At 41.4% G+C, this 25,594-nt stretch overlaps 1 pseudogene; it reads right to left on the bottom strand.

Annotated features, from left to right (window-relative positions):
- Positions 1–1,423: 1,423 nt before the first annotated feature.
- LOC122479499 lies at positions 1,424–4,994 on the bottom strand (annotated as a pseudogene).
- Positions 4,995–25,594: the final 20,600 nt, after the last annotated feature.

The following is a 25,594-nucleotide window of genomic DNA, read 5'->3' on the forward strand; positions in this document are numbered from 1 at the left end:
GTTTGGGAATCAGCTTAAAGAGGACCCAACTGGCCAAAGATTTGAGCATCAGTATGCTGATAAATGCAATGGATTAAAACATATCAAGTATATTCAAATTTGTAAGTTTAGTGTGATACAAAAAAAGTTAGATTCACCATTAGAGGATACTAGGGAACCAATTCATTGTGCTAAAAAACAAAACAAAACAAAACAAAACAAAACAAAACAAAACAAAACCAAAAAACACCTAGTCTCATAGTAACCAGAGAGTCAAGGAGAATTTTCTCTTCGTAGAATGTTTTCAGCCAATAAATGAATAAGGACGCATAGAATCAGGATATCACCATTTTGTGACCTCCTAATGAATTAGTGGATCTGAGCAATGACCACCAATGGCTGCTCAGATCACCAAAAAGAGACAATCAGATATGTACCTCCTAATTGAAGTACAAAACACTGCATATGAAATATTCTTGACAAAATAATTGAATCTGAATTTTATCAAGCCTCTAGATCTAATTGCCAATTTAGAGCTTACAATGACAGAATAACACAATAAATAGGGACACAGTCAACAAAATCCAAACTGTTGGAAACTCCAAGACAAACAGCCAATTTCTTCAACAAGAAAAAAACTGCAAGAGAAAAAAAAGAGAAGAGATGATAGGGAAATATACAAATTTTTGACATGCAAATGTATTTATTTGATCATATGTTAAAGGTCAGGAAAGAATCACATCCAGTTTTTAAAATAGTATCCCTGTAAACAGACTGAAATTCAGAGCGACTAGTTTTCTTTAGAAACTTCTAAAGATCGAACATAAGCAGCCTAGAAGCCTTTTTCTTCCCCTCCAGGCTATTCCACACTTGGGATGAGGGGAAAAGAGTTTGGTGACAGTTGATGCTAAATAAATAGCATATGGTGGAGCTTTCCAAACTCTTTCTGTCCCCTCTCATAGGCAACAGGGTGACTTGGCTTATTCTTTAACTAAAGTCATCAAGTAAGCAAGAAAATAGAGAGCAGTTTCCATTCAGATAATTTCCAGAAGTAGGAATGGATAAACTCAGAGCTTAACTGTTCAGTCCTTTCTTTTGCCACCCAGAGTGAGGAGCTCAGATACTTGGTCCATTGAGACATCAATCTAATGCTTTCAGTTCCTTTGATTACAATGTGTTGGAAAAGCCATCTCTGGAGAGGGAAGAAAAGTTAGCTTATTACAATTATGGTGCTACACAAGGAAAATCAAAGCAGCAAACAGCAGGCAGTGTCCATTCCCTCTTGAACTCCAATAATCAGCTTCAAACTCAACTGGGAGAGCAGATGGTGAGGTCAGAAAAATGAGGAAAACTTTATACGATCTGTGGACCACTCCAGATCTTCTTGGATTCCCAACACCCTTAACTTTGTAATCTATCTTGATTACTTGAGGGATTGAAGCTTTCAGACTCCATTTTTTGACCAGTGCAGTAAAATGGAATATATAGATGATCCTTTTAAGGTATACTGTGTTCTTTTCTGATTGCACCCTCCAGGGTTTAGATGCATAAATAGCCTCCCCTTTGATGGCTAATAAATGAATATTGCCGCAAGAAGCCTTTCTTGAAAGATTGGAACGATCAGTCCACCTTTAGCTGGTTCATCATTGAGAAGATAGTTGCTTCCCAAACCTACTGTCTAAACCAGTGCTGAAATGGTTTCCAATTCACTTGTAATACAAAGACATGGCCCCGTCATGATGATAATTCCAGGATGCCTTGTGGATGGTGGTGCACATCTCCCATTTGTGATCTAGTAACCTTCCTGGCTTGAATTTGTCCTGACAGTTGTAGTAACATCCATGGTAACAGGAGCATTTCCAACCCCATGGATCATTTACCTTCATCCTTGACAGGACTATCATCGAAGAGCCAAGAAAGAAAATTTGTAGAGTTGCAATAAGTATTAGGGTATTCTCATTCTCCATCAGACCAACAGGTTAAAAATAAGGTCAAGTAGCTCTGGCATCTTTTTCACACTGACAAAATGCTGTGTTCTGAAGCCATTTTTCTTACAAAATAGATAGAGGGGGTGGAACCATTCTGAGAGTGAGTGAAAGACTCCACGGCTTATGTTCCTCTTCTGGACATCTGTTCCCAATTCATCAACTCAGCAGAATACGATGGGGATGGGGTTCCAGATCCTGGGAGCTCCAGCTGCAAGACACAGGACTTGGCCGGTTTGTGAAACCTTTGTGATGCTGCATGGTCAGGACTTCCTACTGGCCACATGGCTTGGACAAGTCAGCCCACTCATCAGGGTGGAAGAGGTGTGCGGGGAATGGTGGTCCCAAGTCCACGTGGCTACAGCTGGGCTGGTAGTTGTCTGTCCTGAGGAGCTGGTACTGGGGCTGCTGTTCCCCCATCTGGTGCCACCAGGACCACTTGTTGCTCCAGGCCAGCTTCAAGAACACACCCCCAGGGTACTAACTCCCCAAACTTTGCTTCGCAGAACAAATCCAGAGTCAAGATTCAGCCAGTTCAGGGCACAGCAGCGCGGCTGCACTGAGCTCCCAGTCAGTGCCCACCCGGCCCCATGACTTCCTCCCCGGAGCCCTGATACCTGTCAAAAAACTCAGAGAGACTTTTTTTTAAATTTTCTCTTCTTTTTTCTTTCTTTTTTAATTTAAATTTTAGTTAGTTAACATACAGTGCAACATTGGTTTCAGAAGTAGAATTCAGTGATTTGTCACTTACATGCAACACCCAGTGCTCATCATTAACAAGTGTCCTCCTTAATGCCCTTCAACTATCTAGCCCATCCCCCCACCGGCCTCCCCTCCAGAAACCTTCACTTTGTTTTCTATCATTCAGAGTCCCTTGTGGTTTGTTCCCTCTCATCTCTCCCCATCTTCCTATATGTTCATCTGTTTTGTTTCTTAAATTCCACATAAGAGTGAAGTTATAGGGTATTTGTCTTTCTGTGACCAACTTATTTCGCTTAGCATAATGCACTCTAGCACCATCCACATCATTGTAAATGGCAAGATTTTGTTCTTTTTGACAGCTGAGTAATATTCCACTGTGTGTGTGTGTGTGTGTGTGTGTGTGTGTCTCGCAATTTGTTTATCTCTTAGTCATTGGACATTTGGGTTCTCTCCATAGTTGGGCTATTATTGACAATGTTGCTATAAACATTGGGGTGCCTGTACCCCTATGAATCTCTACTTTTGCATCCTTTGGGTAAATAGTAACAGTGCAATTACTGGATTTCAGGCTGTTCTATTTTTAGTTTTTTGAGGAACCTTCATACTGTTCTCCAGAGTGGGTACACCAGTTTGCATTCCCACCAGCAGTACAAGAGGGTAAAATAAAAAAATTTTGTAAGAGCAAGACAGAGAGTACACACGAGTTGGGGAGGGAGGGGGAGAATTTTAAGCAGGTTGCACATGCAGCACAAAACCTTACACAGGGCTCAATCTTCTGACCAAAATCAAGAGTCAGATGCTTAAGCAACTGAGCCACCCAGGCTCAATTGCAGCCCTCAATTAGGAGATACTTAATTCAACAATCCTAATGAATGGACCCTGTGTGGAACCTGACCCAAGCAAAACAAATGCTTTGTTATGTTGTTTTGTTTGAAGGAAAACAGGACCAGTATAGTGTTCATAGAAGGAAATCCAGAAGAACCGGGAGCCTTGAGGAAGAGAGGTTGGGAGTGAAGGCCAAGGAGGCGACCATGGGACCTCCTCTCTGCCATACCCACCTCAACCTCATTTAGATCTTGTCTCCAATTAGCCCCTCAATGAAATGTTTTGGTTTAAGTAGAATCTTAGAATAGGGATCCAGAAAAAGATCAGCTCTCTTAAACCATGCCCTCCAACTCAACTAGAGATAAAACAAGAGAGAAAGGAGACATATCTCCAAATTCAATTCGATCTTCAGTTATGCTTTATAGAGAACTTATGTCATTCACAAAAGAGATGTAGCTTCCCCAGGGGAGACAGCAGGTGCACGTTTTCTCTCAAGGTTATTTAATTGCTGTCAGGAAGACATATGATTAACAAAACCAAATGCTGGAAATATGAAGTAGAGACAATTTTAAAGTTGTTTATATAGTTGATTACAGTATATCATACAATGTGTTTATATGCCATAAACCTGCCTATCACAAACTGTTTCCACACCTGTGCATCTGCACTCAACAACCTACTGCTTCACTGTGCATAAATTCCCAGCTGAGAGAATGGCCAGCACCCAGGAGAACACAGTTTTCCTTCATGGCCTCTCAGGCACCTTCTGCACACCAGCTTCACACCGGGGAAGCTGAGGCCTGAGGCCTGGTGACCGCCAGCGTCCTCGACTGTGGTGAGAGGCCTCTGACCTCCACAAAATGACAGGCCTTTGGGGTTCCTCACTGTCCTTTAAGATATTGCTGTTCAAAACGAGGCCCACTATTGTAATCTTGGTTACTGTTCAGAGATGAGACAAACACAGCATCGAGAGGAAGCATTTCAAATGTGGAGAGACATTTGGCAGGAGGAGGTTACGTCTGTTGAATCTAATAAAAAATGGGACTTGAATTTTGTGTATATTGGTTTTATATTCCATTTTAACTTATTTTTATTGCACCTTAAAAAATATCAGGCTGTGGCAGATTGGAAATTTAAAAACAACAACAACACTTACCTTTCACCATACATAATTTGAGAAGCACTGCCTTAGAGTGATGGCCCCCATGCACGCTACATCCCAAAGCTTCCCTGTGACACTCTGACAGTTCCCAAGAGGCAGCCAATGGCAAAAATGTGGACCTAGAAAGATGGTCTTCTGAAGGGTCAAAGGGCCACTCATAGATGAGAAGCAAAAGTCAAATCTGCACATGGGTTAGGTCCACACCAGGGGTTGGTAATCTCATGAAACCAGTCCAACTGACCCCTGATCGCAGGATAACACTTAGCCTTTCCAAGAGTAAGAGTGTAGTAATGGTAGCAATAGAAGCAGCAGTGGCCAAGACTTACATAGGACTTAACCATGATGCCGCTACCGTCCTAAATACCTTACATATACCAAATGACGAGTGGTGCCTCTCTTTGGAGTGACGTATATGCATGTCAACATGCATACACTGGGAAGCATAGCGTCACGTCTGTTTACAGTGATTCCTTACACAGCCCTGAAAATTTGCTAATGACTGACCCGTTATTTGAATATGTTAAGACATCATGACAAATATACTAGAGACACTAATCAAAGAATAGAACAATAATATCCAGTAATAACTCCAATAAATAGGAAGTTTGTGTTCAGATATTCAACATAGAGCCCAGCTGGAAAAAAATGTTAATGCAGAAATAGCATCCAATCTTGGAAAGTGGGGGGATAGTTTGAGCTATGTTTTCACTTTTTTGTTGTTGCACTTGGAAATTCTCAGGCAGGAAACAGAGATTCAAAAAATACACGTAAGAGGCAAAGACAACAACACAGCAAAACTTGCTTCCCAGCACAGAGACATTATCTAGTACCCAGTCTTTCATTTACTAGTTCTCCCCACCCACCCAGAAAGGTTATGAAACTGAGGCACAGTTCAGATATTTCTGTACTCTTTGCCCCAATGTTGAGGTTTAATAAATGTTCACATTTTATGAAGCCCATATTTCACAAGCAGAATCTATCTGCCCTTTGAGAATGAGCCTTCTTTGCCTCTTACATCTGCCCTCTCCTGGAATCTCTGCTACATCCAGGGCTACCCCACTGCTGTGGGCAGTGAGATTCCCTGCTTGGGTTTGGAGTGGTCAGAATATGTTCATCACACACAGGTTTTCAGTCCATCTTTGTAGGGAGGGATCAAGGAGTTCACCCTGGTGAAACATAAGTAGAGGAAAAATTAGCTCCTCCCTCATGTTCCATGGCCCTTATCCCTCCTTGGGTTCTCGGCATGAGCTGAGGCTTGACTTTGTGGGGTTAATGGATGTTCCCAAACCAACATGAACATACATGGAGATGTTTTCTCCCAACTGACTAAAATCTCTCCTTCTTCCCACCAATTTAAAACCTAGTGGGAAAATGGTAATGCTAAAGCCCAATCAATTAATATTCATTGGAATCCCATAACATTCCAAAGCCATGATTCCTGCCCCTAATGAACCATGAATCTCAAGAGATTCTTCTCCACATTAACTCTCTGTGCCCTTCAAGATGAGGTCATGGGTGTAGGCGTCCTCCTGAAGATACAGAAGAGAAAGAGAGAGCCTCCCAGGCAACTGGGTGAAAGACACAAGGTGAACTAGTGAAAAGACAAGAAGAGAAGGATATCTGTTACTTAGTGGGGATGTTTCCAGGACAAAAAGTCCCAATGTATTTTTTTTTCTGTTATTTCTTATGTCTGTGTAGTAATAAGAAGTAGGATGATTCCATATAAAGTGCCTTCAAAAACTTGTTGGGGTGTCTGGCTGGGTCAGTCACTGGAATGTGCAACTCTTAATCTCGGGTCATGAGTTCAAGCCCCACACTGAGTGTAAAGATTACTTAAGATTACTTGTCATTTTTACCTTCCCAACAAGAGATGACAAGGATATTAATATCTCCATTTTAAAGATAAGGACACCAAAACTCAGGAAGAATAAGTCTTTGTTCCCACAGTCATACATACTGGAGCAGAGCCAGCACCTTAATCGAAGTTCTGCTCAGTATTCTTTTGGGTGCCTGGTTGGCTCAATCTATAGAACATGTGACTTTTGATCTTGGGGTCGTGTGTTCAAGCCCCATGTTGGGTGTGGAGGCTACTTTAAAAAAATAAAATGAAATAATAAATAAACTTTTAAGCTCAGTGCTCTTTTACCATCATAGCTGCGCTTATGATCTTTCCCTGGATTTAATATATCCCAAACTGAATTCTTTGTTATTCCTATAAATGTTTCTTCTCTCAACTTCTGTATAAGTCTGGGAGTTATCTTTGATACTTCCTTCTCTCTCACTTTCCCAAACCCAACCCATCACCAACTTTTGGCAATTTTACCTCCAAACCCCCCTCTTGCTACTTCTAGCTACACTGCATGGGTCAAGCACTCTGGTCACTTATTTGTTAAATGCATATCAAAGTGGAATGAGTCCAATTAAGAATGTCACAAGGAAGACAAAGTAGTTGGGAGATGAGCTGGATTTCCATTTATTTATTTATTTATTTATTTATTTATTTATTTAGAAGACACAAGGGAGGGAGGGGCAGATAGAGAGAGGAGAGAGAGAGAATCCCACGAGGAGCAGAGAAATAGAGGGAGAGAGAGAGAAGCAGGGTTCGACCTCACCCAAAGTGGGGCTCCACCTCAACCGACACGGGGCTCGAACTCATGAACTGTTAGATCATGACCTGTGCCAAAGTCAGATGCTTAACTGACCGAGTCACCCAGGTGTCCCTGGGTCTCCTCTTAAAAATAAGATTTTTTAGAAGTTTCTTCAAAAGAAAATAAGGAAAAATTAAGCTTGAGGGTCACCATATTTCACTTGGTTATATTGGGAAGGATAAGTTGTAGCCATGGTAGTCTGAAATTTGCGTTTTAACTTCTCTGAGTGCAACTGAGATCTTTTCTGGAACAGGACAGTTTCAACCAAATGCATTGTGGTTTAATAACAAAAACAAGTAATGCTTTAGATGATCTACTTAATCACACTCAAAGCTGGGAAAAAAATATTCCTACAATTTTATGGATTGATGAGTATTTATTTTTGAGAGAGACAGACAGACAGATTGCAAGCTGGGGAGGGGCAGAGAGAGAGGGAGACAGAATCCGATGCAGGCTTCAGGCTCTGAGCTGTCAGCACAGAGCCTGATGCGGGGCTTGAACTCAGGAACTGTGAGACCATGACCTGAGCTGAAGTTGGATGCTTAACTGTCTGAGCCCCCCAGGCACTCCTATAATTTTATGGATTGAAAACTGAGGTACAGAGAGGCAAAGTGACTTGCGCAGGGTTACACACCAACTAAGACTAGAATCCAGAATACCCACACCTACATAGGTGTTTTTCCCCTGTCGGCTCTGTTAACCTTTTGGATGCATTCTGTTCTCATATTTTAATGCTACGTCGACTCAAACAATAAAAGGACAGTAAAAGGAATGTGAAGGGCATTCATAGGTTTAAGCTGAAGTCTGTGGCACAAACAACATGGCCCAGAGACCGAAGTTCTTCTATTGTTGTTCTAGAGACAGTGTGTGTGCTCCAGAAAATCAAAAGCAAAAACCTTAGTAAGAAATTGTCTTAAAGGACAAGAGTGTTAAAAATAACTATAGCTACAATAATTTGGCATTGAATACACAATATTAAAAGAGGTAAGTTGTGATATCAGAAACATAAAAGGGAGGAGTAAAAGGGTAGTTTTTGCATGTAATCCAAATTTGGTTGTTAATATAAAATAGATCGTTACATCTATAAGATGTTTTATGTAAGCCTCAAGATAACCAGAAAGCAAAAACCTCCAGTACATTCACAAAAAGATAAAGAGAAGGGAATCAAAGCAGTCCACCGTGGAAAGCCATCAGTTCACAAGGAAAGGCAGCAAGAGGGTTAGAAAGGAACAGTGGGACTACAAAGCAGCCAGAAAACAATAAGATAGCAATAGTAAGTCCTTACCTATCAGTAAATACTCTAACATGAATGGATTAAATTTTCCAATCAAAAGGCATAGAGTTTCTGGGTGAATTAAAAAAAAACAAACAAAAAACACCAAACTATATGCTGCCTGTAAGAGACAAAGTTCATACTACCCAGAGCCATCTATAAATCCAATGCAAACCCTATCAAAATTCTATTGGCATTTTTCAAGAAATAAAAAAAAAATCCTAAAGTTCATGTGGAACCATAAAAGATCCTGAATAGCCAAAGTAATGTTGAGAATGAAGAACAAAGCTGAAGGCATCACCCTTCCTGATTTCAAACAAGATTACAAAACTATAGGAATCAAAACAGTATGGTGCTTGCATGAAAACAGACACATAGACCAATGGAATAGAATAGAGAGTCAGAAATAACCCCTTGCATGTAGAGTTGACTAATATTTGACAAGGGAGCCAACAATACTCAATACAGAAAGATAGTCTCTTTAATAAGTGGTGCTGGGAAAACTAAGATAATCACATGCAACAGAATGAAATTGGGCCCCTATCTTATACCATACACAAAGATTAATTCAAAATGAGTTAAGGACTTAAACAGAAGAATGGAAACCATAAAATTCCTAGAGGAAAGCATGGGGGAAATCTCCTTGACACTGGTCGTGGCAATAATTTTTTGAATATGACACCAAAAGTACAAGCAACAAATGCAAAAATTAATAGTGGGACTCATTAAACTAAAAAGTTTCTGCACAGAAAGAGAAACAACCAACAAAATAAGAAGGCAACCTATGAAATGGGAGAAAATATTTGCAAATCATATATCTGGTAAGTGATTAAAATCCAAAATACATAAAGAACTCATGCAATTCAATAGCAAAATCCAATTTCAAATGGGCAAAGGAACTGAATAGATATTTTCCAAAGAAGATATACAAATAGCCAACAGGTACAGGAAAAGACGCTCAATAGCACTAATCATCAGGAAAATACAAATCAAAACTACAAGGAGCTATCACCTCTCACCTTTAGGTGGCAATCATCAAAAAGACAAGAAATAACAAGTGTTGGTGAGAATGTGGAAAAAAGGGAACCTCTGTGCACTGTTGGTGGGAATGTAAATGAATACAGCCACTATGGAAAACAATATAGAGGTTTCTTAAAAAATTAAAAATAGAACTGCATATGATCAGCAATCTCCCTTCAGGGTATATATTCAAAGGAAATGAAAATAGGGTCTCGAAGAGATACCTGCACTCCCATGTTCACTGCAGCATTATTCACTATAGCCAACTCATGGAAACACTCCAAGTGTCCATCAAAGGATGAATGGATAAAGATGCGGTATATGTATATACTGTATACAATGGAATACCATTCAGCTAAGAGAAAGAAGGAAATCCTGCCTTTGCAAAAAACATGGATGCACCTTGAAGGCATTATGCTCAGTGAGATACATCAAACAGAGAAAGACAAATCCTGCATGGTATCCCTCAAATGCAGAATCTTAAAAAAAAAAAAAAGTCAAACTTACAGACACAGGGAGTAGAATGGTAGTTACCAGGGGCTGGTGCATGGGGAATGGAAAGATGTTGGTCAAAGGGTACAAACTTGCAGTTATAAGATGACTAAGCTTGGACGGATCTAATGTTCAGCCTGGTGATTATAGTTAACCACACCGTATTATATACCTGAAGGCTACTTAGAGAGTAGACCTTACAGGCTGTTGCCACAAAAAAAGAAATGGCAATCGCGTGAAGTGATAGAGGTGTTCACTGATGCCACGATGGTAGTGATTTCCCAGTATAAATATCTCAAACAAATATGTCATACACCCTTAAACCTATACAACGTTATATATCAATTATATCTCAATAAATCTGGGGAAAAAGATCTTTCCTTCATTGGTAAAATGACAATTGTACAGGGAAAAACTCACGATGACATATTTCCATAACACTCTCTTACACACTGGTTCTTTTTGCACCGGATGTAAATGCTTCTTCAATTGACTGTTAATGTTACCGATCTCCTCTCTTCAAAATCTTTTCAAAATATGGTCCTTCTTGGAATCAGAAGCCATATATTCTAAAGAAACTCAAGAAGGAATCTAAAGGAATTTTTCCAGTTTACTGTTCTATATAGGTTGAGTTGGGTCACTACAAAATAAAATCTTTTTTGGTCAGCTCTGGGTAACCTAGGCAAAGTATTTCTTTTCTCCCCACATGTATGTTGTTGAAAAATCTGCCATAAGCTTCCCCAAAGCTGGGTCTTAATGCTAAAGTACACTTGTAGAATGCAAAGATAATAAGAAAAAAAAAATCTGTCAGTGATGTAGACGAAAATGAATGTTAGAGCCATTCCCATGCAGCAGAGAAAGACTCCAATGTTTACATAATCCCAGCGTGCATGTGTGGCTTCTTCTACATTTCCCTGCTAAAACTCATCTGGCTTTGCTCAAGATCTCAAATGCAGTGAATGTGAGGCAGCACCTAATATTTATTCATGCCATTGTCAAGAGCATCTTTGCAGTTCTTGCCAAGGTCTGCCGTTGAATATGTTTATCCAGCTGCATGGCAAAAGCATAATACACAGTCATCATTTTACTCAGTCACCTACTCAATAGTTTCTTCTATGATTAAATTAACTCATAAATATTACACTTTTAATGCCAGAAAGCCATGGTTCATCCGGCCGGTTGAATACTTGTTTGTCCATTTTCTAATATTGCTGGGCACCCATTTATTTCATGATGGAGTCTGAAACAGTGAATATCATTGCAATTACTTAATATGCACAATAAACAGAGCAGGATGCTTCCATGCGCTCCTTTGCTAGGTAGTGCAAGGCCACTGGAAGAAATTTTGTAAAAAGCACCAAGGACCTGTGGGAGCTGTGTTGGAAATGGTTTTGGTGTGTATGAGCAAATGTGCTCTGACTGCTTAACACAAAGGACAGAAAGGTTGGTTCTGTTTGCAACTGGCACCATCTCTTGCTCGACCAAGGAGGGTCTCAAATAAACACACACACCTGGCCTTGCCCACGCTCGATTCATTACCGGACTGTGCTCATGAGCCCTGCAGGCACTTGCCACGTACTGTGACATTTTGAGACTTCTTTCTCTAACATCCACCTGAACTTCTTTCTCTGAACTTCTTTCTCTAACATCCACACGCGGTCTGGCTGTTTAAAGCAGCCTACAGAAGGTCTCACACACTCATCTTCATATTAGTCAAGGGATTACAGCTTAAGGGCAAAAGTCTGCCTTTGCCCTCCAATGCCAGCCCTGGTGTCAGCAACACAATATGCATCTGCAAAGATACGTGGCCCTGGAGGCAAGAGCCACATGCTGCAGGACCCTTCTCAAATCACCTCCTGAATGAAATATTTATAGCTGGCACTGCAGGGCAGTTAGCTTTTCCAGAATTATATCCAAATTTGCACTATCATTCTGGGAATAGCCTTGGTTAGCAATTGCTCATAATGTCAACGCTTTTGGAAACTTTTTACAGTCATTTTATTGTTTTTATTTCAAAAATAAAACTTAAAAGAGCTTGAAAAGTAGGTTTTTAGATGATCACGCAATGGCCTGATTTCAGGGGTTTCAGTTCTGTGCATTTTACTTTATGTGCACCTACTGAAATTAACCAAAATTAATCCATATTTGAACAAAGACTGTGGATACAAATGAGCCCTAACTTCCGAGACTACTCGGTGCAGAGCACTAGCTGAAGCGTTTGGAATGCATTGGCCCTGGGAGGCGAAGTTATAGCAAACAACATATGGGCTTTAAAACTGGAACTATCCAAGACAGAACAAGAAAGCTATTTTCACTTTCTTGTTCCTTTTTTTCCCCCCTCCAGAAGATGAATGATTTCTAATCACATTTTATTTTCATCTTTAGAGCTGGATCCCAGAAAAGCCAGGTCGGTTTGAAACTGCTGGTGAGTGTGCAGCCCAGTCCAACGATTACCTAATGCGTTTGTGTCATCTGCTTTTCCTTGTTGTGTGAAAACACACTAAGGAAATGTGTAAGTCCACTGAATTGTTCCCAACTCTTTTATTCACCTTGCAGCATGCTAGTTCCTTCCCTTGGCACTGATATCATTATGCATTTGTCAAAGATAGACTGTCATTTTAGGGCCTCTATTATGTGCAAGAATTGGCAGCAAATTTTGCCACTGGGACTTGCTTATATCCTCTGTATGTTATTGTACTTCTTTGGCATTCAGTAAATTCCGTACACCCACTTCTTTGATGTTCATTCCAGCCCCTAAATGTGGAAACAATGACTGAAATTTTGGATCAAAGCATCCGTTGATGGCAGGCACACAGCTCTCTGCTCGTTCCCTAAAACATAGAGTACCCCCAACCCCCATACACGATCTAGACCGATGGTCCTCCAAGAACAGCTCTGGCTGCTGCAGTGCAAAGGCAGAAGAGGAAGTTAGAGACAACTCCAAGGTTTTAAGAAAAAGAAAGAGATGAAACAAGACGGCAAAATTGAAGTTCATGATCATTTCTAACCATAGAGAAAGCTAAGGACTGTTCCAATTGGTTCATCTGTCGCCCCCACCCCCCTCAGCCCTGCCCCCATCGGTCTAGCCTAGTCTAGCACTTCTCCTGAGCCAGGCTTTTTTTCAGGTTTGGAAAAGTCTCTAGATCTAATTTCTGTATAACGTCAGCTACACTAGATGGCTCAGATTTTTTAAAACAACTTTTTAAAAGAAGAATTAAAGGGCCCATGAATTAAGGAATTATAAAAGTAATTGACAAAAAAAAAAAAAACCCCAGAACACCAAAATTTTAGTGAGTTACTTTTGCAAACTAGAATTCGCTGTCTGGAACACATTTCCAATGTTTGCTTTTGCTTTACTCCTGGGATGCCAGTGTAAATAATTACTTCATTCAATTTATTTCACAGGTCAACTTTGACTCATAAAAGCATTAAAGCAGGTAACCCCCTAGGGATGTTGGGAAGACAGATGAACAAATAGATATGAAACTGTTATAAGCTCTTTGAGGGGGAAAAAAAAGACACTTTATAAATCCAGGGTATTTTATGGTTATGTTTTCACTTCACTCCATTTGGTATCCAGAATGTGTTAGTTATAATTAATATACAATGTTGGGAACTATTATAAAAGTACCATATTCCTTTTAAGTATAGTGAAGAAGATAATTGTGTTTGGGGAATTTCATCCTGTATAAATTAGAAGAATTCCCAGGAGAGTGCCATAATTGAGAATTGGGCTGACTGCACTGAATGGAGAAGAGAGTTGTCTTAGCATGGTAGCATGTGCTCAATCAAACCGTAGAGTGCCAAGGAGGTAACATAACAGCCCTTAAAATATCCGTTTCAGATTGCCTAAGTGGAAAGTTTTTACAGCCAGACGTATGCAACAGTGACATCCAGCGGTTGTAGAGATAATTACAAGTGTGTCTCATTTTAGAATATAAAATGTTTCATATTATAATCAAATGTTTTGTATTGTCAAATGTTGTTACAGTCTTTTTCTGGTCACAGTGTAAGTCCATAATGCAGGCTAGATTTCCAGTGAAGCTAAATTTACTGTTTATTTACTAAGTAGTTTCCAAAGTCGGTTGTTTCATTATTATTTTGTTGCTTTTTTAATTTTACTAAAATTATAGCAGGTCTACTCTCCAAGCCTCTCTCTGACCCTCCTAAACACACTTAAATATTTTTTCAAGGATAAATGAGACTTTGCGTATTCTGCACACCCAGCAAAAATGGACGCTGTGCTTGACTCCATTGTTAAACACTCCAGGGAAGGCATGTGTGACCCTGAATAATTTCATTGTTGTAGAATTGCTCTAAGAAATTCATTACGATTTTTTCCAAGTCATTGAAGAAGAGAAAGAAGGAGAGGAAAGAGGAGAAAAGGAAAGGAAAATAAAGGAGAGAAGGGGAAAAGGAAGGAAGGAAGGAAGGAAGGAAGGAAGGAAGGAAGGAAGGGGAGGATGGAGGGAGGGAGGGAAGGAGGGAAGACGAAGAGAAGCAGGAAGAATGGAGAGAAAGGAAGGAAGACAAAGAAGAAAGAGAGGAAGGAAGAAGAGGGAAGAAAGAACAGGACTACCCTTTGATCTTTAATAAGTTTTGGTAATGGGTGCATTAATGTGATAAAATATCTAAAGAGGGAATTCAAAGAGCTGTTAGCCTCTAAAATTTTTTTCATTTTAAATTGCATTCTTTCAATTGGCAGGCAGCTAAGACTACTAGTAATAATAATAATAATAATAATTTTCATTTAAAAATATCCCAGAAGAGCCACTGCTGCTTAGAAGTACCTAGAACAATGCCGCTTATGAAGCACCCCCTCTGCCATACTGGGCAAGAACTCGACAGAAGCCTCTTAGGTCACCTCAGCCTGTACATTATTTACATTCACAGCAATGCTGAGCACATCAGGTGACTGCTTACCAACTTGCCAGGCGGCACTCCTTCAGAGAAACCGTCATCTTGTGGCAAGCTGTTTCTCCATCTTAGACTCCCTTATGTTGGGGTTTTTCTCTTCAACTGCCTGCCTCTTTAAAGTCAAGATGGGAAGAACCTGAAAGTGCCCTCTTTCACTTCTTCCTTGTTAGAGGAAGGGGAAAAAAATCAAACAAAACAGACAAAATATCTACCCAACTCCAGCGAAAAAAAATCAAGACATAACTCCATACAACGTGCCAATTGCCCTTTAGCTAATACACTCCCATTGTTTGGTGGAACATCATAGAAACTGTTGCATCGAAGGAGCATGTGTGCGTGAAACCCGTGATTTGCACGCAGCAAAGAGCGCTAGGACAAAGACATGGGGATGGTCTCTGCAAGGAAAGTCTGGGAAATGATTCCCATTTGTGTCAGAGAGAGTTAGGGGAGATGTGCATTGAAACAGAGCAGGTAAAGCTACAGCCTTAAGCCAGGTTTGTTTGCTTTTCCAAGGCCTTTGAACTGCATGCTGGCCTATCCAGATTCTGAAGAGAAAGAATGCCGTGCTCCCACCACTACTCTCCCAGTATCTTCACCTGGAGATTCCTCTGCCCTGTTGCTTCTCCCAGAACCTTTCACAGCAGGGCTTCGTGGGGGACATAGGGAGAATTAGCATGCCCAGGTCTCACCTCCCCTTAGAGTTCTGCGAGAAACTGGTGGGGCCAGCTCTTATTTTGTGCTCCCAGGAAGCCCAGTTCGATGGTTACTACAGTGAAGTCCAGGGTCCCTCCAGAGCGAAGGTAGAACTTTCCCTTAACATGCCCGGGCTTCCTGCACCAAGGTTGCTTCAGCTACCGCATTACCAGCTCTTGCCAGTCCGAGGAGCAAGAGGCTGGCATGAGGAGTCCGTTCCCTTCTTTTCTCCCTAAAGAAAAAAAACCCGTCCTGCAAAGCTTTCTCCAGGACAAAAAAAAAAAAAAAAAAAAAAAAAAGCAGTTACATAGTTACATGACATGCATACCCTTTCCTTGCTTACAGCTTTGGGTATAGTTTTACTGCATTATATAATCTAATAATCCATTTAATTTCTTTAGAGAGATGTTTTATATATATACAGGTGGCATTTGGGTGGAATCACATGCCATAAACCTGTCTGCTCCTATCCGGGTTGAGAATACAGAAAAGGATCTGTTTTACAGACATTCCAGAATTTTTACATGGTCAATTGGCTGGTCTTGTATTCTGGAACATATCAGAGCGTCTGCAGGAAAATATATATATAAATTCTATAAAATGGTGGCAGGATTTCTGATTTACTGATAGTGCTGGCTTGAATTTTCACAAAAATATTTAGCCATAGGACAATGTATTAGGCGTATTCTTAAAGGTAAATAACTGCAGCCAATAAAAGTTCGGCCTATAAAGGGTCCCATCTTCTACTAGTTTTCTGCACCGAGAATTACTACCAGTATAATCATGGCTCCCTGCACACTAATATTTCCTCTGATACAGTATGATCAATGTTGTGGAAAAACATTTATTATATTTCTTCTAGCTACTTAAAGGCATTACTGAATTATGGGCATCGCAAAACGAATCCACTGTGCATTTTTTCTTTATGTGACGTTTTTACAATCTTCATTTTCTGCTTTGCAGCCACTGAGCTATAGAGATCCACACTTTGTCCCTCTTACAACTGCCACTGGGGCCACCCTCTCCTTTCTGCTTTATTACATCTGAAATGCACTTCATATGATAACATTCCTTTTCATTCTGTGCCAGACTCTTATGTGAAAGGAAGAAGTGATGAAAGAAATTAAACAATCGGTGTTGTTAATGATAGTTCTTAATCTCCTTACCTAACAAAGGTTGTGAAGTGTAGACTGAGAGGACAAGGGGAGGAGATGGTATTTTACGGAATCATTCCCGAAGAGCTGATAGACGCGGGATGGGTGTGGGTTTTGCAGTTTTGACATTTAACAATTTTATTAACATCTTTGCTTCTTAATCCATGGGCTCTGCAGCTGGGAGAGAGTGTCCAGCTAACAGCCCGTGTCTCAGGCCCTGCCAGGGGATGAATCAATTAGCAAGAGAAGCAATGATGCAAATGCTCCGGGGTCACTCGGGATGCTGTTTGCCTTTTTGATAGAGAAAGCATGCCATAAATAACATCACACCTCAGGAAATCATTCCGGGAGGCCCAGATGCCGGCCCGGCCGCTGCCGGGGACGGAAGGAATCATTTGCTCATTGTGTGTATTTCCCCCATCTCAGTCAATGGAGGATTTGTAGTAAAATCAAAGTATTTAAAAGGAGGACAGTATGTGGTAACGGAGGCATGGTTAGTAATTTTTTTAGTACCAGAACCGGTGATTTATGACCCAGAGTTACAGCCAACTTTATTACAAAAATGACTTCACCCATAATAACCTTATTCAGGGCTCTCTGGAGAATGATGTAGTACCCAACAGCATTATAATCTAGCAAATATTCACAAACAATTCCCGCCTCGGTCTCCTTTCCACCTCCCACCACCACCCCAGAGGCAGGCTTTCCCCTTCACCCGCCTGGAGAAATTGGGTCCCAGGAAAGATGGTGTGCTCTTTCTGTGGGGATTTGCCTGGAAGAAACCAGGACAGAAAGCTGCCTCCTGGACACCTTCCCCAACCTTATACCCTGAGGAATAATGAGCAGAAGACACCCACTCACCCTTCACTTCCTCCCCTCTCAGAACCCTCCTTGCTCCGTGTACCCCAGTCTACTCTTCCAGAGCTCTGATACCCACCACCTGAGAAAGGCTCGCCCAAGCTCCTCCCTCCCCCATTTAAATTGCCATGGTAACCGCCAGCTCCACTAACACGGCTGGGGCTGGGTGTCCAAGCAGGGTCCCCTGGGCGTAGGGGATCTAGGAACTGGCCCTCCATCTTATTAAACTCTGGTGTCAGTTCCTAGCAATTGTTCTAAATTTACACCCTCAGAGTGGCTTAGTGGGATTACATGTCCATTTGCATTAAAACAGGTTTCTGTCATTAAACTGCCATACAATAAGCTTCCTTGGGACAAATTAATGAGCTCTAAATATCATCAAGTAGAAGTTCACTTCACCAAGAGGGCCAACAAGGGGGGGCAGAAGGAAGTGACTGCTTAGAAATCTTAGCCCAGGAGAAATATAAGTGCCAGCTGAAGGAGTCTTGTCCTGTTTCTTAGCTGTGAGATAAATGGTTCTGATTTAGGGCTGATCTGGGAGAGTTGGTGACATCCTCCCCGCTCACCCACATCCCACAGTTCACCCCCTATTCCGTGTTCCAAATATGCCTTTCCCTTGACCCTGGCTGCTGAAATTTGCTGATGGACCATTGGCCCCTTTACTCTGTGGCGTGTCTCAGTCTGTTGTCTGTCTGTCCTTGAGGAACTTGTGTGCATCCAAATTGCCTGGAAACATGCACACAGCACACCATCACCTGTAGCTAGAGTGAACGCCCCCAACTCTAAAATGCCTGGACGGTTGTCCGGGACTGTCTGGACCATCAGTCATGGGCCTGGAACCCAGAACGCTAGTCCTGATTAGGGGCACCTTGCTCTGGCCATCTAGAAGCAGAATAGGAACCGGAAACAGTTTTTAAGGCTGGATTTCCCCTGCTTACAAGGACTGCTGACCCTTTCGCTTACAAACACCAATACGTGTCTAAGTAGAAATTTTTCATCAAACACAGGTAAATCAATCTCCAAACTTTCCTTTATGTAAAGGAGTAAGGTTGACTGCTAGACAGACTTCCTGAGTCACATAAGCTGTGATCTCATTTCTGAGTAGTCTTAACAGGGGACAGTAATGTATGATTGAGACACTGCTATATTTAGGAATGACAAGATGGGCATTATTAATAGCTTAATTGACATTAAGGCAATTACCCCTACCCTTATTACAGTTTGTAGAATTACACAGAAAATATTGGCTGAGGCCTTTTTCTCCCTAGAGCTACCCAAGGATACAGCATTTTATTTCATGCCAGATCCCAGCTTTGACATTAGATACTTAGCCATAGAATGATTCCAGTAAATCATTATAAATGCATTATAATAAAGATGTTATGAGCTATCAGATATTAACCCCCAACCCCTAAAGAGAGATAAATAGTCCAGTTGCCTGATTCCCACTTTTGTTTCATAAGAAATAAGCTTTTGCAAAGAGCAACTGACTAATGAATTATAAAATGGTGTGTTGAGCTCAGATAATTAAACAATGCATTTTAGTGTCTAGTGCAGGATGAACACTAAATCATACACAAATAAAAAGGGAAAAACCTAACCCCTAAGCCCAACTCCTATTTTCAAATAACATTAGAGGTTGGTCTATAGTCCAGAAATGCTTCAACTCTTTTCTTATCTGATTAGAAGGGCATATCAATTGTAAGATCAAGACACAAGTAGGTAAACTAAACCAAGAGTCACAATAAGAATTCTGGAGGTGCTAATTTCAGATAAGCCCACAAGGTTATTTTAATGGAGATTTTACATGGAGATAACTTTTCTTCCCAAAGTGTTTACTGGGGCAAAAGTCTAGAAGAGTTTTGAAGCTTCCAAGTTTCCTTATACTGTCTGAACTCATGGTAAAACATATGGAGGAATGTTAGGAACTGGGATCAATGGTGGTCTTGGACTTGTAGTGCTGGAAAGACAAATGGGAGGTAGGAGGGGTGGGGAGGTGGGTTTGGGTTCTGTCCTTAAGGGTCACCATGCCTGGCAGGGCTCCATCTAGTGGTCAACCTTGGATCACCAACAAGCTTTTGCCTCCAGTGACCTACAGACCATGTGGGACTGGTCTGCTATTGGTTGCTGTTTCCGGCATGTCTTGAGTTTGCCCCAAGATTTGAGGCTGAGCTTAAGCACATCCTGAATATGTTTTAGTCTTCCTGTCTCTCAAAGATGCAGGGACCGCCTCCAGGCAGTCTTCTGTTTCTTGGTCAAACAGCACTCCACTAACGACCATGTGGCCAAAATTAGAGATGACCTTGGACTCCACGCGGGCAATGACCACCTGTGCTGGCAAGCAGGGCTTCCCTGGAGCACCAGGTAGATCCTGTTCCACTTAGCCATTCCTCTCCTGTGCTCCAGTCGAACCAGACCACACAGCATCGTCTTTCTTCCATTTCTCTAGGCAGCCCCACATGTTGCCCACTGCAACCGACTTCATCTTTCTAAAGCTGCCTTTCTTCCAATGTGAGATGAGGGTAATAATAATGCCTACCCAGAGGGTTGTGTAAACATTAAATGAGATCAGTTATATAAAGATATATCTATGTAAAGAGAGAGTAAGCCCACAATCAAATGCAGTCTATTTTTACTTTAGTTATCTTGTCTTATGCCTCTCCTGCTTTTTCTCTTTGTTCTACCCTTACATTTCCCCCAATTTTCTCCCTCCACCCTCTCTCTCTCCCTTACACACACACACACACACACACACACACACACACACACTTGCAAATCCCTAAAAGCAGAGGTTCTGACCTATTCGTTCAGGTATAACTTTCAGGGTCCAGCACAGTATATTGTTTAAGCTCCATATGTGCTTGCTATCCTGAAAAGTATTGGTAGTAACAACTACTACTAAGAGTTAACATTCTCTGACCACTTAACATGAGATAGCCACTATGTTAAGTATCATCACCTCACTCAATTCTTTCAACCAGCCTGTGAGACAAGTATTATTTTCAAGCTCATTGTATGGGTAACTAGAGTTTAGAGATGTTATGTAACTTGCCCAAGGTCACACAAGCTCCTAGTGGGGAACCAAGATGAAAACCCAGAATTGGCCTAGATCTGGAGACTCAGCTCTCTGCCACTGTGCCAGGCTGATTTTGTCACCTTTCCTCTCTTTTAGACTGGGCTCCATCAAGGGATCAGTCATGAGTACACATCCACTCTTAGATGGACGACCCTTAGGACTTTGATCTTTGACGTTCCAGGAAGTCCAGGAGTGCAGGCGAACTCTAGTTTACAGCTGCCCAAAAGTCACTTGTCTGAAAACTCCTGGGTCATTACATAAAACCATCCAAATAGACTTTACAATTGCGCACCCCATAAAGTTAATTTCACTTTGAGAGAATGTGTCTGAGGGAGGTGATGCACTCTGTTATGTATTCAGGTTGGTGGCTACAATAGATGGAGCTGTCCTGTCATCCTTGACACCCTGGCTTCCTGGTGGCCTCGCTCCATCACGCTGTCAGAGGCGAGGAGTGGCCTCCCAGTCTTGGCTCAAAACAGTTATGCTTCCTAATGGCCCAAGCCTCACAAACCCCACACCTCCCTTAATTAAAGAAGTAAATTAAGAGGAATATTTCAACCTTAGGGATGAATTATCTTAGTAATTTAAGACTGACATTTTATTGGATAAAAGGACACACATGGGTATTTATTTAAAATGCTGCCTTTACATACAAGGATCTGTGGAAGAGGTTGCCTGAGGTGGTGAGGCTTTTAGGTGGCCAGAGACGTGCACTTGTAAAACAGCAATCAGAGGGGCTAGGAGGGAGCTCTGTCGCTGCAGAACACAGGCTATTTGTTCTACATTTGTCCTTCAAACACTGCAGCCAGACATTCAGGATTTTCCACAGTCTTGATTTCAAACTTGCTGACTCTGAGTGCTGTGGTGGACACTACTAATGTCACAAAGAGTCAGGCACCCTCTCCTCCCAAGCACATATGGCTGCACGGCTCAGCTCATTTGCAGTTGGATAGGCCATCTGATTCGTCTGGTTGTCATGAGCAGAACTGTGGGTCACTGCCAGGCAGAAGCATTCAGCAGTGGGTGACCCTCCAGCTCTCTCCTTCCCTTCAGAAGTGATCTTGGAAGTACATGCTGAAATGACAGAGAGTCCAATATCCTGGATTCCTGAATGACATGGAGGGACTGCATCCTTCCCAGGCCCATGTTGGACATGTAGCGTCAGCAAGAAGTAAACTTGTGTTGGATTAAGCCGCTGACGTTTGGAGGTTATTTATTACTACAACAAAACCCAGCCAATCCTGACTAATCCAGAAATTGACACTTTGTTAAGAAATATGGTCTTTCTTTCCAATTCATAAAACTCTTACCCTTTTTCCAATAGGTTTATTCACCCATTCCATAGTTCACACACTTTTCTTCCTCCTCTCAGATGCCTAAAATTGCCAAATGAGCCTGATCTGGCCAGAGCAGTGGTTTGCCCTCAACCACTGATAAATACTGGTACTATGAAATAAGTGGGAAAAACAGAAGACAAGGGTGGCCTTTTGAAAATACTGTGCCATAGTGGGATTAAAAAAAAGGAGGAAAAAATAGAGAAAAGGGAAAGAAGAATGAGAGATAAGCAATGAAAAGTAAAGAAGTACGGAAAAGACAAAGGAAGGAAAGTAGAGAAAACAACACAAAAGATGGGCAATTTGTTTTAAGACAGCCACAGCCAATTGTTGGTATTTGGGTTCCCCTCCAGAAGACATCTGTCAGGATATCTTGAATCCTCAGCACCAATGCATGTGCCTGGCATGCCAAGATGCTCAAGAAGTGTTGGTTGAAAGAGTACATAAAAGAATGAATGAATCTTCATTTTGTAATCTGGAAGACACATATTATTTGAACTGGTCTAGGACTATGGATGGGCACACCAGCACGCACTGAAAGGCAGGGCACAAAGTGAGGGGGAGCAAGAAATAATTGAGTTTGAATAGCTCTTCATAACCTTTAAACCTGAGTCCTTGAAAAGAGCAACTATGAGGTCAGAGCAATTATTCTTTGTCTTAGAAACAGGACATCACTGATGACTCAGAGCAGTCTGTTTAAAATAGTGTTTCAAATAAACTGGGTAGAAATGTCCTTGTTTTGTTCGCTTCTGGCTGGGCTGATTGGAGGGTGCAGTCAGCATGGAGGCATCTATGGCCTTAATGCAGTGGGAGGTGAAACTATGGGAATGAAATAAAATTTGCTGGGTAATTTATTTTGAAAAACTTCAAATGGGGCAAGGAAAAACTATCTACCACAAGGATAAGAAGGAAGAGCCGTGAGTCCTTCTACTGCTGAAACCGACTGGGAACCTCCAGTAGAATATTTACCTGGTGGTGGGGTCATTCACTTCCCCTGAGATGTACAAAAGAATGGTGACAAGCCTGCCCCCATTCAAGAATGTTCACAGGTAAAGCCAACGGAAGCCAGTTGTAGGGATTCAGAAGGAAGTTAGCTTTTCCTCTGGGGAAAAGTGTGCATCAATGGTCTCTTGCCTGTGGGTTTATTTGTATGCTTGTGTACGTGCTCACACACACTCCAGCAAAGTTCAGATATGAAGGACGTGCACTGAGAATGGCAGCCTCAAGAATGCTGATGCATGGAGCAGAAGTGGGGCGGCTGGTCACTGCAACTTGGAGCGGGCAGGAAAATGCACACACAGGAGGAGAGTATTCTTGCAGATCAAATGGAAACATAGCAGAAGTGTTGTTCTGTCCCACCTGCCATCTTATCATTTTTTTTTCATGTTAATTTACTTTTGAGAAAGACAGAGCATGAGCAGGAGAAGGGCAGAGAGAGAGGGAGACACAGAATCTGAGTTGTCAGCACAGAGCCCGACACGGGGCTCAAACTCACCAACTGTGAGATCATGACCTGAGCCGAAGTTGGATACTTAGCCAACTGAGCCACCCAGACACCCCATGTCCTGCCTCCCATTTTAAAGAAGAAGATCTCTTGGATATTAATGCACTTCCTACATCCCAATTCAAATTCATCAACTTCTGCCTGTCATCTCAAGCCACATTCTTCTCCCATTTCTTACTGAAGGAAGAAGCATTCTTTTGGTGTCCCTGGCTAAACTCAAAATCATGAGCTACTCCTCCTCACTTTTCCCTTCATTCAATCTCTTCCCCTTTAAAATGTTTCTTGGGAAAAAAAATAAAAATAAAAAAATAAAATGTTTCTTGGGAGGCGTCTGGGTGGCTCAGTCAGATGAGTGACCAGCTTTTGATTTCAGCCTAGGTAGTAATCCCAGGGTCGTGGGATCCAGCCTTGCATTGGGCTCCATGTTGAGTGTAGAGCCTGCTTAGGATTCTCAATCTCTCTCCGCCCCCCCTTTTGCCCCTCTCCCTCTTTATCTCATGCTCTCTCTCTCTCTCTCAAATAAATAAATACATAAATAAATACATACATACATACATACATACGTTTTTTGGATTCCCTCTTTTCTTCTCCCTGCCTGGGCATATATCTAGCTGCTCTAATTATACATTGTTTTCTTCCTATAGGAAATATAAGACTCAGACAAAAATAATGAAATACTGTCTCTAATCCAAGACAGAAATGCTCAGTGTTACAGTGAGTGTTAAGTGTTAGATTTCCCAGATACTTCAGATTTCATGTAACTTTATTATTTTCAATAAAGGCAATTTGCTAAATGCCTATGTTGAAAGATAAAATTTTTCAGTATCATCTGATTTTTTTTCCTGTAGCATGTCTTTTTCCCCTTCTGACCTTTTTCCTCCCCTGTTCAAGCATGTCTAAAAAGACATGTCTCTAAAGAACACGTCTGTTCTTTAACTCAAGGAAGGGATGAGATAGTGTTAAACAGAAGAAGAATTCTCTTCCTGACTTGCACATTTCAAAGCATAACTTCTAGGGGAAAGAAAGACTTAATATTAAGGCAGAGGTAAAAGACCTGAAAGTAAACAGGAATATAGCGAGGCTCTACCTCTTTGCCTCTTATGGAAGAAAAGGCCTCCCGGGATTGATGGAGGGGGAGAAGCCCTCCCGGGATTGATGGCGGGGGAGAAGCAGGGGAACGAATGGGGACAGAGATGTTGGGGACCTACATCCACAAGAACAGGCACTTGTGTCCTGCTAGCTGGCTTTGGATGTGATAAAGTGGCAAAACCCCTGCAGCAGTTGTGGGAGCAGAGGTGGAGGGAGTGATGACTGGTAAATTAGTAGAGCCAATTTGGAGGCTAATTTGGCAGAATTCTGTAAAATTGAAAATCTGGAGAAATTTTTTACACACACACATATATAAAGAGATTTGTACAAAAATGTTTATTGTAGCATTGCTTCTAATGGGAAAAAAAGCATCCAACAAACTAAATGCTCATTAACAGAAGGGGAATAAATAAAATGTGGGATGGTGTCAACCATAGGCCATTAGACTATTGTACTGCAATTAAGAGGAATGAGTAAAACAATAGGAAGAAATTACAGGGGAATTCAGAGTTTAGAATCCAACTGTCTAATAAGCCTTCAGAGTTAAAATATAAGTGCCTCATTTTACAGATAAGAAATGGGGGCCTGCAGGTTAAATGGTTTCTTAAAATCAGGCTGTTGTTTATAGACCTCTAACATGGCCTTGTGTCCACGAAGTCATCAGATACTCCAAATCACCTCGTATAGTTTTCAGTTTATTCCAGGAAGTATTCTAGGAAGTTGTCCCCTCTGATCTCCCCAGGACTCTAGCATGGAAGACCAATCAGAAGAAGGCGAAAGAGGAAGAGGAGGAGAGAGAAAAGGTGTGGCCCTGTTCTTGAGATCACAATCCAAATGAAGACCAGAATTGTAATAGGAAACCCTAAGAGCCAGTTCTTACATT

The sequence above is a fragment of the Prionailurus bengalensis genome, chromosome C1, assembly GCF_016509475.1.
Source record: "Prionailurus bengalensis isolate Pbe53 chromosome C1, Fcat_Pben_1.1_paternal_pri, whole genome shotgun sequence".
Taxonomy (NCBI): Eukaryota; Metazoa; Chordata; class Mammalia; order Carnivora; family Felidae; genus Prionailurus; species Prionailurus bengalensis.